Genomic DNA, 17,085 nt, shown 5'->3' on the forward strand with positions numbered 1-17,085 from the left:
AAAGACATGCCTGATAACTCTAGGAATAGAACTAAAAATTCCTTTTGATGAATGTACAATGGATTCATGCAATCCTATACAATGAAGAACAAAATTATTCTGTGCAGACTAAATTCAGAGCATGCTGCAATTAATTTTGCATTAATTTGACTCCAAATTCCAAGAGTTGGTCATGTTTGAATATGATGAGTGATAGCCTGTATTACAGCTCAGAGCAATGTTATTTTCATCACAAACAGAATTTTCCCAATACAATACTGGGAGCAGATATCTCTAGTTGAAGTCCTTAGGGACAACAAGCTAAGCTACTTTCTTTCAGCAGACAGATGATTTCTAGGTGTTTACTTCAGCAAAGAAAAAGTACTATTCAAAAAATTAGTAGTAATCCATACTTGGGGACTAAAGCATCCTAGAAAATCCAAGAGATAATTCCTCATATCAAGCAAAATACTCACAATTCATACTGACATCCTGACATGTGTGGATGAGATGCTTATCATGGAAAAGTAATGATACTGTGAGAGGCACAAATACTCAGGTTTGCAGGAAGCTTGCAGTACCGTAGTCAAAAAATTATGTGTGTGTTCACTTGTAAAAAGAAAACTTGTCTATTAACAGCAAAGCCATATGAAAGCATGGCTCCTCTACCAGCAGTAAAAGTGTATTTTGAGATAATATGGAAATATATCACACATAAATTAGCTATGATTTTCAGTGTTTAAAATTTTAAAAATTATAGCAAATGTAAGGCATATTTCCCCTTCCTCCTGCCCTGAGAAGTCAAAACAAAAGTATTAATGTCTTTCTAATGAGCACTGCTTTGTTTATCCAGAATCCAAATAACAACGTACACAGGCTGAGACTCAGCATAACCCACTATGTTGCAAAAAACTTAAATCAAAACTGATATTAAATCAATGTCTGATGATTTGCTTCCCCAGAGCACTCTCACTCCCACAACAGGAAGGCTGCTGAAAATTAAAGTAGTAGTGCATCATAATATTCATTTAGATTAGCTTTACTGGAGCCAGGAACAGATTTTAGCCTGTATTAAGTGCTTAATTCTCACTGACTCTTGTTTTTAGGGGGTGTACACATTGTCCACAGACTATCTAATCTCCATGAGATGCAGGTTACATCAATGACTACACCGATCTCACACATCTTAGGCAGGAGTGCTGTTGAACATGATGCTTTATATGGTCTGCTAAGGGAGTTGGCATGCTGAGTTCCAGGAAGGCTGAGCAGAATTGCTCACCACAGTCCTTCTATTGAAACTGGACACAGACCAGGATAAAATAATTTCAAGCACAAAATTTCAAGCACACTCTAATTGATATTTCTCTTATATTTGAAAAGTTATAAATGTAAGTATGTTTGTATAAGCATACATTTTTAACACTAGTATCAATAATACTAACCAGTAGATACTGAAGATAGATCTACATTACTTCATTAAAATAGGAAATGGCACAAGCATGGGACCTGAGGTGGTTCATGGTGCTAAATTGTTAGCATGTTCCCTGGAACTGTGCTCAATCACCCCAAGTGCTTTCTCCACTGCAATGTCCTGCCATGGCTTGGTGCAGAGTTCATTCCAGAGATGGCTCCCAGCAGGCAAGGCACATGAGACTGCATATTTATGATACCCTATGCTCTGTACAGCTCTCTAATGCTATCCTGGCAGGCTTTGTCTTCTCTTGCACAACCATACATCTTACCTGCCACATTCAAGGGCTCAGTGACACGTATGCTCAGTTCAGTGCTGCCACACGGATGGATCACGCACAGCTCTCACATTATTTCTGATTGTTTGAACTGCAAACACACACACAAAATCAGTATTCTCTAAGACTACAGCAGCACAATGTGTGACCCGCAGGAGGCCCAGGACCAAGAGGTGTGGTCTGTGGGTGCAGGCAGTTTGCTTCTGTGGAGATGAGTCCTCATCAGTGTGAACAAGGCAGTTTACACTGCATGGCCTCAAAATGCCAGGATCATATCCTAGCCTGTTCTCTGTTTAGTGGCATCAATATACTGTTATAAGCAGTGCAGGTTGATATTTGTAATACATATGGAAACTCCTTTGCCTAATTTGGTGGATGTGATCCAGTTGCCCAAATGTCGCCATTACTGTTGGAGATGCCCCAGAGAACACTACCTGGATGTCAGCTGTGGTTTCAGAAGAGTGCATGACTGCTATCACGCTGAAGCACTGCTGTGACACACACCTTGTGCTATGTGCAGGTGTCTCACATGGTCTACATGATTTCAAATGGCATAGGTACCATATTTAAGCAAATGCATTGAGCTCTGTGTGAAGAGTGAAAAAGTTAGGTGCGTTTTAAATGCTCAGATATCTGATACCTATGTATCTTGTGCTTGTCTGACATTGATGAACAGCATCTGGGAACTGCTTCTTTGCCAGTATCTCAAAAGAGATGGTCTGTGGGCTGGGTACAGACTACAGATGGACACAATTAGGAAAGCTGGAACTATGAAGTTCACAGAGAATTGGAAATCGAAAATGGTAAAAAAATCATGCTTACTTAAGGCAAACTGAGATGAAAACTTAATTGCTGGTATATTTTAAATTGTAAAGGCTAGTGGTAGGAAAAACTATCTCTGTGAACTGGATGTATTTAGCATTTTTGTTTGTGCTTTGGGGTTCACACTTGGACCACAAGAAATTCCGAACTGTGACTTCATGCTCTGAACACCTACTGAGTCTTCACTGTGACTTGCCCAAAACCTAAGAAAATGAATGGAAAGTTTATATTGACCTCACTGAACTTAATATTAGGCTCTAGGTTCCTTTTTCTATGTGTAGTTTGATTTGTGAACATGATGCCCCAGTTTGTTTTAAGAAGGTGTCTGAGTTAATGTGCTGTGTCCACATTTGCATGGTTTGGATGAGTGAGCAGAGGCTTCCTGCAAAATCACTGTAGAAATCAGTGCTCAGGCCTGCTGAAAAACAAGGCCATTTGCTGAAAAAGCTGAGTATAGTGTTATTAGCCTAATTGTGGGCTCTAGTAAGGGAATGTGGTGCCTTGTATTAATGTGTATTCTGCATCTCCTGTTTACCTGGAACAAGAGTTTGTTTTTTAGTTTGCTCACTGATTCCAAACTCCATTAACATCACTCCAGAAAAGACAGGCCAATCTAGCTAGAATGAGTTCAAATATATAGGCAAATAAAAAGATGCTTGCTATACCCTAATATTGGCTATAGTTTAATTGTCTTCAATGAAAGTGCTGCTCCAAGAACCATAAGAACCAGGCAGCTGTGAAAGAGACCACACATCTGGTTCCACTGTTACAAAACAGCAGGCTGTCCTTATTACAGAATGCCATTTATAGTTCAAAGCTTCTCATAGAGGGTTAAATGCTTTAAATACTTATGGCTGATACCATAATAGCAGAGTCAATAATATCTAAATGACCTCATCTTAGTGTTCCTCAAAACTGAAGGCATTCCAAAATGACAGGTACCATAAAACTACAATTTGTCAAAAACAGACAATATAATTTTTATGCCACACTTTTATATATTTTCTGCCTATCATTAGTTCTAATAGAATAGACAACACTGATGATGTATTCAAAACTTAATAACGTATTTCATCTGCCTTCTAAGCTCAAACAAATAAGAAACTTTATTGGTACATTTAATATCTTTTAATTACAACACTGAAAAAAATCAGTGTTCCTCTGGTAAGCAGTAAAAGAAACTTGAGTTTTTATCTCTTGCTGTGCTGTATTTGTCCATACTACATGTAAAAGGGTTGATAGTAAAGTATGTGGAATTTGTTTTCAAGGATTGTCCAAGTGCTTAAGCTCTCAATTCTTACATCAAGTGCAAATCAAACTGTTGGGACAGAGACCAACAACAGAAGAACAGCTGGAAACTGAAAGCAGGGTAAGTCACCCTAAATGCTAACTAACTGGGAGGGATGGGAGATCTCTAATCACAGCCAGGTTCATTCACACTCACAGACTTTTTCTCAAGACATTTCAATGCATTTCCTTCACTCTACAGAGTACATCAAGGAGGATGTTCTTGTATTAGGATGGATGACAGGTGATGGATAAGCCCATTTCTGGGAAGCTGGGAGGTTGCAGTCTCACCAGCTGGGGAAAGGAATTAAACCTAGACTTTCCATGTGCCTGTGAATGCTGTCATAATGAGCTTTGTCATGCTTGATGTCCATTTTGGAGAACAACCTCTGCTAGTGGTTCAAGGTGATGCTATGGTGAAGATATGTAAGTAAATGATCCAGGTTATATGTGGAGGTGCTTCCTGGTGCTGATGAGTAAAATACCAAATATGTCAAAGAAGTCAAGATCTAAAATACTAGCCTGCCCTAAGCAATGACTGGCTATTTCTAGCTAGTGGCTCCCAGATATTTTCAGCCAACAAATCACTGCTAAAGTTTAATTTCCCTTGGGTAATTTTTCTACCTTAGAAGCACATTACTGAAAAAATTCTTAATGGAATTGTTTTATATGTTTCTGAGACCAAGCTTGCAGACTGTTTAAGTACTGGAACTTGTGTCACATGTCATAATGAGGCACAAATCTGTCCCCAGATGTAAGTAATTCTAATGGCTGATTTAAAGATTTGAATTCAGCTCTGGACTCATTCAGTGTGTCCACTATTTTGCATCTAGCTCTACGAGATCTGATTCAAAATGCACTGGCAGATTGCTATTGGCACTGGGCCATGTCCTAATGAACAGACAGACACAGCACCCCCAAAAATGTCATTCAAGTTGTATCACTGGTGTTTCCATTGAACAGTCCTGATAAGCTAAATTACAAAAAGGATAAACATTTATTTTTTGAAAATGAAGACTTTAATACCTCTTCGTTTGAGAAGAAAAGAAAGAATATAAATTGAGAGAGAGAAAGGACATAACCTCAGTAAAAGAGGAGTTTCAGCCAAGAGTCAAATAAGGGAAGTGATTTGTTGTTAAAATCTCTAAAAGGCATTGGAGCAAAGCTTAATCCTTGGACACTATGCATATATTAACCTCTACAAAGACTTTGATCAAATCCTTAAATGTCATCAGCCCCCTTTCTGTTTCTTCCGGGCCATATAACATCACACACATCACGAGAATTGACCTTTATTGTTTGCAGGCATGCCCGAGGATATTTACATCAGCCACACACAGCCCAGAGATACCAGTCTCTGCTCCTTACAAGATCTTGTAAGGAACAAGATCTAAATAATTGACAGTGCATGGAAAGCAGAATTGCATACCCATACAATAATTTAGATTAGAAGGAACTCCTGGAGGTCATCTGGTTCATGCCTGCCACTTCTTCTTCACATCCTCATTTGGTTCAAAGCAGAGACAACTTCAAAGATGGGTCTATCTTCAAGTCAGATCAGGTTGCTCAGAGCCTTGCCTACATCAGGTCAGTTGCTACCATGATAGAGAACCCAGCTGGTTGTACATGTGAAAAAGCACAAATTCCCCACAGGAGCATTTCAATATCTAGCACAAGCAGCTTTCCCAACTCATCCATCAAAAACAACACAATCACACACAAAAGCACACCCAAAAACCCGTCTCCTTATTTTCACGCCAAAGCCAGTGCTTTGATGGCAGTATATGCTCTAAGAGCACTCTATCAGTCATGGCCATGCTGCCCGCAGACAACAGCAGCTGGAAATATCCAAAAGCATTTTCTCCACAGGGCATGAATGGAAGCCCTGAAGTTTGATTATTCTGTTCCTTTTTTTCAAAGATGGGGGTGCCTACCCATGAACCCCTCAGTAGACAGCACAAGCAAGATGTGTCAGATTTTGCTCAGGGGGCATCAGAGACAGAATGCCTTTGTAACAAATGGCCAGGTCAATTCATTTCTGCATCCCCGGTGGTTTTCATGCTGCTGAAGACTCTGAGAAAAAATAGGGGAGAAAACAGCTAGTTCCTCCATTGTGTAGCCTACAAAGTGCCTGACCCTTCAGTGAGTTGTATGGGGCCTCAAAATACACCTTCTCTGCTTCCAAGTGAGAATGCAAGGGAGCCAATTCCCATTCAAATTGTTCTGTCTTAAAAGGAACAAGGAACCTCCTTCACTCACTGCTCTTTGTAGATGACACTGCTGTCACTCTCCCCTGCCCAGCAGGCGCAGCTGGGACACATCTCCCATGGGCAAGTGCATTTGCATCCTCCATGCTGAGCACAATGCACACAGAGGTAACACATATGAAAGACCTCCAATTACTGAACACATAAGTAACTTTCCTCTCAGTGCAGCACATGACTGAGGCCTAATTGAGCATCACATTCCTCCTGGATGCAAAAGCAAACCATTAAGGACAAATGAATCAAAAAGCCAAAATAAAAACCAGTCAGATAGCTCAAGCACGCCTGACAGAGCTATTTAAAGGAATTTGACCATTAGCTATCACTTCGATTTTATTGCTTTTCATACTGACATGAAAGGTGGCAGAGGAGCTCTTTTCTCAGCCTCTTGCTTCTTCACAAAAGGACACAAGCATCAGGCACAAAATATTCAGAAAAAGGTGTTAGCTGTCTTTGTTACCATTTCATCTTCACCTGACTCTAACATTACTGCCTGGGGTGGGGAGAGGTCATGTCTGAACAGCAAAATACTATTTTTAAAGCTTTCAATGAATAGTCTAAATATGAAAAAGATATGTCTACATATGGATGACCACACTGGGCTTTAATGCTTGATCCTCATATATATTTTTCCAGTGCAACAAAAAGACTTAGACCCAGGTATTTTATATATATATATAAAACATCTTTTCAATATTTATGTTTTATGGTTTTATGTAAAGTAGCCGGCAAGATTGTGAATATCATTGGTTTACATCCTTTTCTGTTATCCAAAAAAATAAAGCTGTATTTCAAACCAATGATTACCTGTTTAGTTTGAAGACTAGTTTTATGAAAAGCTAGGGAATGCAATTTGAGGCTGGCTTTGTTTGAAATTAAGCCATTCCTCAGAGTGTCTTATTTTCTAGCTTCTTTCACATATGCACACACAAAATTCTTTACAGTAATGCCTTTCCTTATAACTAAAAGGAGGGCAAATACAAAGAATAAGTCTCTCACATGTCCAACCAAATGGGTTCTCTATCCAATCAGCAATCCATTCACCGCCATAGGAAAGAGGAGAGTTCCCATACAAACCTCCAACTAATTCTAGCTGCAAGGTAGTCAAGGGGCTGGAGCACATGGCAATACAAGGAAAGGAGAGAAGCACTGCTCAGGCTGAAGAGGTGAAAGCAAAGATGGAATCTTATTGCTGCCTTCAACTACCTCATGAAAGGTTACAAAGAATATGGAGCCATATTCTCATTGTAGCTCCATGGCCAAAGAATGAGAGGGAGTGGACACAAGCAGCAGTACAGGAAAATCCAATTAGATTTCAGGAAAAATTTTTTGTGCAGTGAAGGCGACCGAGTATCAGAACAGACTGTTGAGAGAGTGTGGTGTACCTCCCTCTTTGGAGAGATTCAAAACCTGATGTAGGCAAGGCTCTGAGCAACCTGATCTGACTTGAAGATAGACCCATCTTTGAAGTTGTCTCTGCTTTGAACCAAATGAGGATGTGAAGAAGAAGTGGCAGGCATGAACCAGATGACCTCCAGGAGTTCCTTCTAATCTAAATTATTGTATGGGTATGCAATTCTGCTTTCCATGCACTGTCAATTATTTAGATCTTGTTCCTTACAAGATCTTGTAAGGAGCAGAGACTGGTATCTCTGGGCTGTGTGTGGCTGATGTAAATATCCTCGGGCATGCCTGCAAACAATAAAGGTCAATTCTCGTGATGTGTGTGATGTTATATGGCCCGGAAGAAACAGAAAGGGGGCTGATGACATTTAAGGATTTGATCAAAGTCTTTGTAGAGGTTAATATATGCATAGTGTCCAAGGATTAAGCTTTGCTCCAATGCCTTTTAGATTTTTGCACACTTTTCACTTACCATGAGGGAAAAGTTTGAAAGAATCTGTTTGTTGATTGCTAATGGTCCTTACAATGACTCTTTTACAGAGTAAACCAATTCCAAGTCTTAGGAAATACAGGTGAGCCACAAGCACCAGCTGATACAAGAGTAGATGTTTACACAAATAATGCCAAAACCATTTCTATCTATCTGAAAATGTGTATCTTTGAGGACAAAACCTCTAAACTAAACTTCCTAACCTAATAGAAGAATTACTTAGTGCTTAGTCATAATCTCAAACAGTTAATCAAAGTACTTAGTGTCTGAAAAGTAAAATAGACTCCTCTCTTTTTTTCTGTGGAGAAGAATATTGGATAGGATTATTACCAGGACCAGATGAGAAGGATATAGTTCCATTATATCCTTTTAGAGGAAAGACCACAATCTCCATGTCCTAAAATGGCCATAGAAAAATGAAAAGAATAGATACTACATGAAAGATTGACATGAAAAGTTGACAATTTTCTATTCCCTGTGTAAGCTACTTCTTGGAGGCCTTGGAAGAGTGAAGAGTGAAAAAGTGGCAGCATTTCTTTCAGGGGTTGTAGAATGTTTTCTGAGCAGTGTTAGTGTGTCTGTGGGCTTCTAAATAGACAAGGTGTGTTAGTGCTTTAGTGACAATTGAGGTATTTAGGGGATGAAAGAGAGCCACCTCCCATGTATTTAGAAACATTGGCAGTCAGGCCAAGACAAATACACCTTAATATCTGCCATACTTTGCACTGATCAGTAGGATGAGACTGTCCTTGTTAGAAGGGTTCACAGTTTGGTGCTTTTTTATTTTTGTTAAGAAGGACAAGGGAAATTTCTCCTTTGTTGCAAAGCTTCTATGAAAATCCAGTTGCAAATGATTCCATTCTAAAAGAACTGAAGTCCTGTGGGGGAGCTGGTGGGCAGAGGTAGCTCAGCAGGGTGGTGGCTGTGGCCAGCAGATTTACAGCAAACACAGCTGGTGACAGGAGCTATAAAAAATAAATCCAGCTCTAATTGGCAATATTTATTCTTCTGTGATGTATCTGAGATTGTCTGTCTGTGTGAGAAGAGTGTTAGGACAAGGAGGGGGTAAAGAACTGGGAAAAAATATCTCTGGCAGGAGAAATCCATGTGTCCATGCAGAAGCCTTGGTGCCATGGGTCCTGAGGAGCAGCTCAGGCAGAAGCCTCCTGAAACCCTCCAGTCTCTGCATGGGGTTGGTTGGATTGCAGCTGGATTGGAGTCCTCCTGCCTCTCCTGAAACATGCTGCCAGCCTACCTGGGAAGGAGTAACTTTGCCCTGGTTACCTGTGTATGTTACTGGCGTGATGGATCTTCACACATTGCTTGGTGTTTTTCATGACATTAAGCATTGTGCTTGGTTTTGATGACAAATCCTCAAAAGGAAGATCACAGAGTCTCACTCAGGTTTACAGTGATAAAGATTTGCAGTCCATTCCCTTTCTCTTAAAGCACTAATAATGGATCTTTGTAGTCAGCTAGTGTCAATTTTTTTTTTTTTAATTAAAAATTACTGCTGGGACAACCCCAAATACCTGTCAACAGCAAATGTGTGATAAGTATCAGTGGTTGCCATCACTACCTCAAACCGTTTGAATACAGAGCTTACTCTGCTTGCAGAAAAAAAATCTTAATTACACTCCTTTAGCCCTCATTTTCTTTTCAGAAGACAGAGTTATGATGACCTTCTCTTCTTGCAAGGCTGCTGTATAAACCTCGAATCTTCATTCATATTTAGCTGAAAGGAATTTCATCAAGTACTGTGCAACAAATCAAAAACCTGCAGCAACCTGAGGATATTTTATAGTCAATCTAGCAAGACTCTGCAGTTTTCATAGGGAGTAGTAATATATGACCTAGACAAGACCCAGACAAGGGCTTGTGAGAAAGACTGTGCAGCTTTAAAATGATTGCTTTGGATGTAGGAAAGAAATATGGATAATCACTGCCATCCCCTGACCCAGGGTAGTCTTCTGAGAGATAAGTATACAGCTGGAGACAAAAAACATCTGGGACTTGGCAGCTTTTGCAGCGGGGTCATACCACTTGAAGCTCAGATTTAAGCTGATGTATATATAAATACAACTTTTGAACACTGCCTTGAGTGGAGATGGGGGGATGACTTGTACTCCCTCCTGGGACAGGGGATTTTAAGCCTTTCCAGAAGAGAAGTGTGTGGAGACTGTTTACTTTTTAGGCTCCAAATGACCCAAATGGCTTCAACAGTAAGTCTTTGAAAAATCAAGAGGCGGTTTTGCATGGTTCCGAGTATGCCGTACTTGGGAGAAATTTACCTCACTTCCCAGAGGTTCTCTGTTTTAGACTTTACACAGAGAAAAGCTGACTCCGTGGAGTCTGTGTGACATACAGGCTACTCATAGCCAAAATAAGCTGTGAGATGTGGTACAGCCACCCTGCAGAGCTGTATGTTTTGCATTTACATCCTCTCTGCTGCTAATGGCTGAATGGAAAGTGAGTCCTGGGCCTGGAGTTAGGGTGTGAGGGAGAGTAACCTTCATCAAGATACTAATCTCTCTTCTATTACTTAGTACAGTATCCAGAAATAATAGTATCATAGAATCATGGAGTGGTTTGAGTTGAAAGGGACCTTAAAGATCATCTTGGTCCAACCTTCTGCCTTTGTCAGGGACACCTTCCACTAGACCAGACTGCCCAAACCCTCCTCCCCCCCAGCCTTGGACACTTCCAGGGATGGGATGTCCACAGCTTCTCTGGGCAACCTCTTCCAATGTTTCATCACCTCACAGTGGAGAATTTTTTCTTAACATCCAATCTAAGTTTCTCCTACTTTAATTTAAAACTGTTCCCCCCTTGTAAACATGTAAAGAATTGTTCTCCCTCTTTTTTTCTAAAATAAGAAATAATCCAAGACCTGCTTGAAAAGATACATAGTCACCCCAGAAGAGCTTTTACAAGCACCATGAGAACTGGTGTAGCTGTTTCTAGTGTAGCATTACAAAGTGTGGCACTTCAGAAGGCGAGTGAGAGATGGACTGGTTGGAGTATACACAGCTCAGCAAAGCCAGGTGTGTCTCAAAGACTATCCTAAAATCCACTGTGGAAGGTGGAGCCCCTTGAACCTAGCCAGCTAGAAATGTGGGCACAGTGGGTATGTACCCCACTTTGCAAGGCAGTGGTTGAACTATTGCTAATATATTTATAGCTGTTGTTAGTATGTATTATATACTGAGGTGTGTAGTTCCTATGGCAAGGTGGCACTTTTATTCAAGCACAAACAGTGGACTCAAGTGCATATTTCTCTCCTCAGAAGGCAATTTGGCTACTGCCATGATTTAATCTCAGCTGGCAACTAAGTACCACGCAGCTGCTCGCTCACTTCCCCTCTGCCCTCTTCCTGGTGGGATGGGAGAGAAAATTGGAAAAGGTGAAGCCCATGGTTTGAGATAAGAACAGTTTAATAAGTGAGTAATAATAATAATAATAATTTTAAAAATTGTGATGATGAAAAAGAAAAGGAAAGAGAGAAAGAAAACCTGAGAGAAATAACCGATGTACAGTGCAATTGTGCACCACCCACTCATCCCTGAGCAGTGATCAGCCCCTTCCAGCCAACTCCCCCCAGTTAACATCCTGAACATGATGTTCTGTGGTATAGAATAGCCCTTTGGCCAGATCAGGTCACCTGTTAATGCACCTTCACCACTTACTCAGAGCATATATTTAAATCATACTTCTAAGTTTCTTTGGCTTTGCCTCCTTTTTATTTTTTTTTTCTTGACTCATCACTGGGATCCAGCTGCTCGAAAGTTTGGTGTTTCTGTGATAGAATTTACAAGTACCTGAACCCTCTACTGGAATCAGCTCATGGGGATCACTGAGCAAATGACTTTTTCAAAAGGCCTCTGATTTCCCTGCACTTAGTTGGTATTCCTATATGCCCACAACACTGCAGGCGCTTTGTATAAAATTAGGTCATAAATAAAACCTGAAAAAACATCTCTTTAATAGTGACATCATAAAGTTCTGTGGTTATTGCTTCTCAGTGGTTTCAAAATCAAATTTGCTTTCTATATAAATAAAATGGTGTGAGATTTTTAGCTAATTAGCAGTCCTCCCTTGAAACATGAAAGTCAAGCACTTTATTTCTAACTTGGGGATTATTTCCTGCTCTGAATGAATTGCATTACAGGCACAATAAAGAAACAACTGAGCTAGCTCAAAATGGAACTGGGGGAGTTGGTGCCTGCTCACAGCATGTTGATGAAACTTTCTGTATCTGTCCCATTGGCTCCAGCTGGTGCAATGGGCTAACTAACAGAGCACCCCATGAGCAAGGCTGCTGAAGACAATTAGCTGCCTGCAGATGTGTTACACATCACCTGAGACAACTTGGGTGAACTGTAAAGTTCAGGTGAGATGCTGATCAAATATTAGATCAGCATCAAAACTGAATGAGTGTGACTGTGCTCTGGGAGGTGGCAGGTGGCCATTCAGGTGTGATATAAGGCCTTAAGAACCTCCTACATGCCTAGCTTGCAATTACAGCCCCAAATAATATAACCATATTTTCCTGCAAAGGCAAACACAACCTCTCCACCTCAATAAAACTCACCACGTACCTTTGTCAGCTCAAGACTGGATTATTGTAGTGTACTCTATTTAGAGTGAAATATGGAATTCACTTGAAAAATGAAGTAAGCATGGAATATTACCACAGCCTCACTGCTTACTAAGCTGAAGTCTATGCCAAGAATGCATTACACATTGCTTTGGGGTTTGCTGTACTAATATATTAGCAGTGAACCTTTTACCAAGATCTATTCCAAATTTTATCCATTTTGCTGGAACGAATATTCTTTCTTTTCTGAATTAACGGCCCTGTATTTGTTGATGTTACAGACAGACAGAACACAGTCTTAACCTCTTGCAAACAAACTTTCCCTCATTGCCCTGGGTTTTTCTAGAGACGAAAAAAGGCTAGAAAATGACAGAGGGAGAATATGACTCTTTCTAGAAAAATCTCAAGGGTTTGGCTCTGATGCAAGTGGCAGAGACTCCCTGTATCTGTTTTTTGCAGCACTTGGTGCAGGGATTCCCATGGCCTGAATGTTGCATAGACCAAGGAGTGCCAGGTATCTGGGCAAAGTATTCTGAGGGTAATACTGGGACAGCAGATGATAAGATGTTGGGAAAGTTGGGAGGGAGGTCAAAGGTAGTTTGACTTTGTGCCCCATCTGCTGGCTTTGGGGAATGGTTCCTGATATCCTTCAACCTATGTCCATGTCCTGGGCCAAGACTGTGATGGGGAATGAATCAGCCACATAAGCACAGTGAGCGATACTTGGTAATATCCAGCCTTTTTTTATTTAGGGATCCAAGTAGACCCATCAGTTCCATATTCAGACAAAGACAAAAATCCTCAGTTACACCTCATGATTGTGTGTGTGATGGCTAATCTTTCCAGCAACAGCAGTTGGAAATTTCTACCTTGCTTTTTCCTGCTATCTCCTCAGCTTTCTTAAGCCTCTCCTTTGCAAGATAGTCTCACATTTTTTAGGTCTGGCAGGTATTCATTGTTCCCATAACACGACCTTGTATCTGGCTCTACCAAAATATGTTTTATCTTAATGGGCTAAAATCATAGGTGATTAAGATCACTCTCTTGGTCTGTCCTCTTCTATCAAATATCTATTATGGAACCAGACTGTGCTACCTGCAAAGCTCATACTGAATTTTACCAGCATAAACACTAAATGCTACAAGTTCTATAACTGGTTTTCAGAGAGTTCCACAGGAACGCATGGTTATACAGAAGAACACGGTTGCTTGGAAAAATGGTGATTCCCTCTATTTGCTCAGATCAGTAAGCCAGCTACTCAGTCCAGATACTTATTTTTGAAATTACAGGAAGTGCTTATACATTTTGAAAAATCCATTCTTGACACTTTTAATATATGTGTTCTCCATGTTTTGTAAAGGAAGATTTTAAAGCAGAGTACTGTATGTTGTCACTTAAAATAACAGGGATGCATTACTAAGATAGATTACAGAACTGATCTTTGTGAAAAACAAGAGCAGACGGAGATGTTCTGAGTTGTCATCTGCAAACCATTGTCTTCACAGCATCGTTCTCAGGTTTTGGGTTTTTTTTTGTAGACAGTTGCACGAGATTTTTGCATTTTCTACAAGACTGCTCTTGAACCATTAAGTTCTATATAGGGATTCTGACTATGTAAGCAGCTTAAAAGAAATGGTGTCACACTGTTGCCATACTTCTTTTTCTGAAGTGATTTCTAGTGGAACAGTAATTTCTAGTATATATTTTAATGTCAAATCAGCTTCTGTCAATAACCCTTTTGAGTTGCTAATTTTATATGCTTGATATTGTAATTTTAATTTCTCTTCCACGTCAATGTTATTTTGATTTACATAATTGAACTATCTTTTCAAAAATTATTTAATTTTATTTATTATTTTAGCAGCCAAAGCTTTTAGTAGTCTACCTTACCTTGGAAGAAAATTTTACTGTACTTTCTCACCACATATTTATGTACCATAGAAGCTCACCATATATTTACTTTTCTCACTCATTATCTGATGACCTACTGTATGCTCTTCAGTCCTTTTGTATAACTGGCCTAAATCTGCTTTTTCAAAATCACCAGATATCTGCATTTTTGTTCCTCTGCAATTTTATTTTCTAATGAATACTACATCATCCTCACTAGAGAGTTCATTTCTGCACTCTCCCCATTTCATTGCATCTGTGGACTAAGATCTCTAGAGACTGTCTTCATCTACAGATAGTTGTTTGGTTGGATATTTTTTACTTGCTTGTTTGTTTTTTTAATGAAAAGAAATACAGGGGACAGAGAAAGAATCACTTGGTCATGAGGGATCAAATAAAACTTTTTACCACTACTACACTCTAGGGCCTAGCCTGGTAGTTTTTTCTTCAGTAAGTTAAGAGTGCCAGGAACATCTCTGAGACACTGAAGATTGACTGTCCATGCAGATAAAGTGTGAGATCAGTCACAGGGACAATTTTGGCATGGGCCAGTTTTCCAGACCAATTTTTTGACATGATTTGGGAATTGTTGCATCATGCTCAGAAACAGTTTTCATGAGGCATCATGCTCAGAAACAGTTTTCATGAGGCCACCAAGCTTGGTGAGATTTAACACCATGATTGTTCCAAGTTCTCAGCTCATAACATTTCTACTGGGTTCTTCCTGAGTCAAGAACTCTGTGATTCCATTTCAGGCTATGGAAAGAGCCACCCTGCTGGTGATGTCCATACCATGGGCAAGTTACCTAAGCTAATTTGCAATTCACACATCACCTGGACACATCAAAACCAGTCCCTGCACAATACATACTTGGGTGCAGCAGTTCTGTGCAGCATGAAGTGTGTTCCTCTAGGAGACACAAAAGCTATTAAAGAGAAAAAATTGATACAGAAAGTCCTGCCTTATTTGGATAGGTACTAATGGGAAGAAGGACGGACAAGGAGCACAGCTACATCATGGCAGTCAGAGATCTTTGAGATCACCCCAACCAGGCTCATTATAGACCTGGTGCTTGGATGGCAGAGACATGTCAATTGAACTAATTAGTCCTATGGAGAGGCAGGTCAAGAGCTGCAGAATAGTGCTAAAATATCTTTACTGCTTCCAGGATGTGCGCTGGCAGCTTCCCATGCTGTGGCATGATGAGTGGCAGGGTTATACCAGCTCACCCAGAGCTGGCCTCTGACTTTTTAGGCTGTGTTACTGCAGAGCACAGAGCTGACCTGTAACACATTTTTACTTGTAAAGTTCAAAATGGGAGGGAAAAGAGCAGCGATATCTCCCTGAGAGATCAGAAACCATTAAAGTTTTTGCATAAGGGAAAAAAAAAAAAAGGGACTTGAAAGAGTTGGCAACTTGCCAATGGGTTACTCATGGACAGTAATAACAAGTGGACCCACAGGCATAAAACAGCAGCCACAGGATGAAGTCTTGTCACAGAAAGAAGTCTTGTCACAGAAAGACTCTGCTTTCTCAAGATGAAACCTCAGGCTTCTGCCCCTCTTCTACACTGTTCAGGTCTATTTTCATTTCAATATAGTATCATGCACATGTACTGGAAATTAGCCAGTTTCATTCTTCCCAGCTCTCCCTGTTTTACAGTACAAAGTGCTGTGCAAACCCCTGAGGCACACAACTCTCCTGCTTGTTTTATTTTTCTCCCTGGCATTGTAAGCCTCTTGATCAGCTGGTGGCCACAGGCTCCCCCAGCCACCATTTGGGAACACTCATCCTGAAGGATGACACCTGCTTGCCTCCAGAAACCAGGGTCATCCTGGTGTGTCGAGGCAAAAGCTCCTGATGCAGTTTTTATGAATGACTGTGAATTCTGAGGCTCGAGCTCGGAGCCTGCGAATGCGGCGTGCTGCGGCTGAATGCTGACAATGAGATGATGCACAGCTTTGGCCTTAAGTGAGATTTATGGCTAGGGCTGTTCATGATGCAAAGAATCTGTCACTGTCAAAAGAAAGAGAAAACAGGCTCTGTCCATTTTAAACAGTTAATTACAGAGGTTGTTCTCAGTTGAATAGAGGTAAAGGCATGGGATGTTAAAAAATTTCTTTCCTGGGTGCTCAAGACTTCTCTGTTTAGACAGTGAAGTTTTCAGTCCACAAGTCTGAAAAACTCAGCTATATGAACATATGTTGTTCTTATATGATACAGATATATCTATGCTTTTATCACATGAAAATATTCAGATAAAGACTTCCCAGATGCTCCCAATGCCTTGGATTTAACCTAATATCTTTCCTAAAAATAATGTTCCAGCCTAGCTGTGATGCATTGCCAATGAACAGCTTGTATAATTCTCTCAATAGTGATCTCACTAAAAAATTCCAGCTTTTATTCATTTAAGTAGACACCAACTTAATTCTATAGGAGGGGACACATTGAATATGCTCTTTCTTTGGAAACAAATGTCCAAGAGATAACAAGCTTTCTGACTTGCAATAAATGTTATTTACCCATAATAGTTCACTTTTTGCCCAATTCAAGTGTAATTTCCTGGGAAAAATCCCCAATTTTTAGACAATAGTTTTGAA

At 40.2% G+C, this 17,085-nt stretch overlaps 1 protein-coding gene across 1 annotated transcript in view; it reads right to left on the reverse strand.

The window, feature by feature from the left end:
* Positions 1–17,085, reverse strand: part of GPC6 (glypican 6) — a 728,411-nt gene that overhangs the window by 24,446 nt on the left and 686,880 nt on the right. The window lies entirely within an intron of this gene.

The sequence above is a fragment of the Zosterops lateralis genome (genome assembly GCF_965231275.1).
Source record: "Zosterops lateralis genome assembly, chromosome: 2".
Taxonomy (NCBI): Eukaryota; Metazoa; Chordata; class Aves; order Passeriformes; family Zosteropidae; genus Zosterops; species Zosterops lateralis.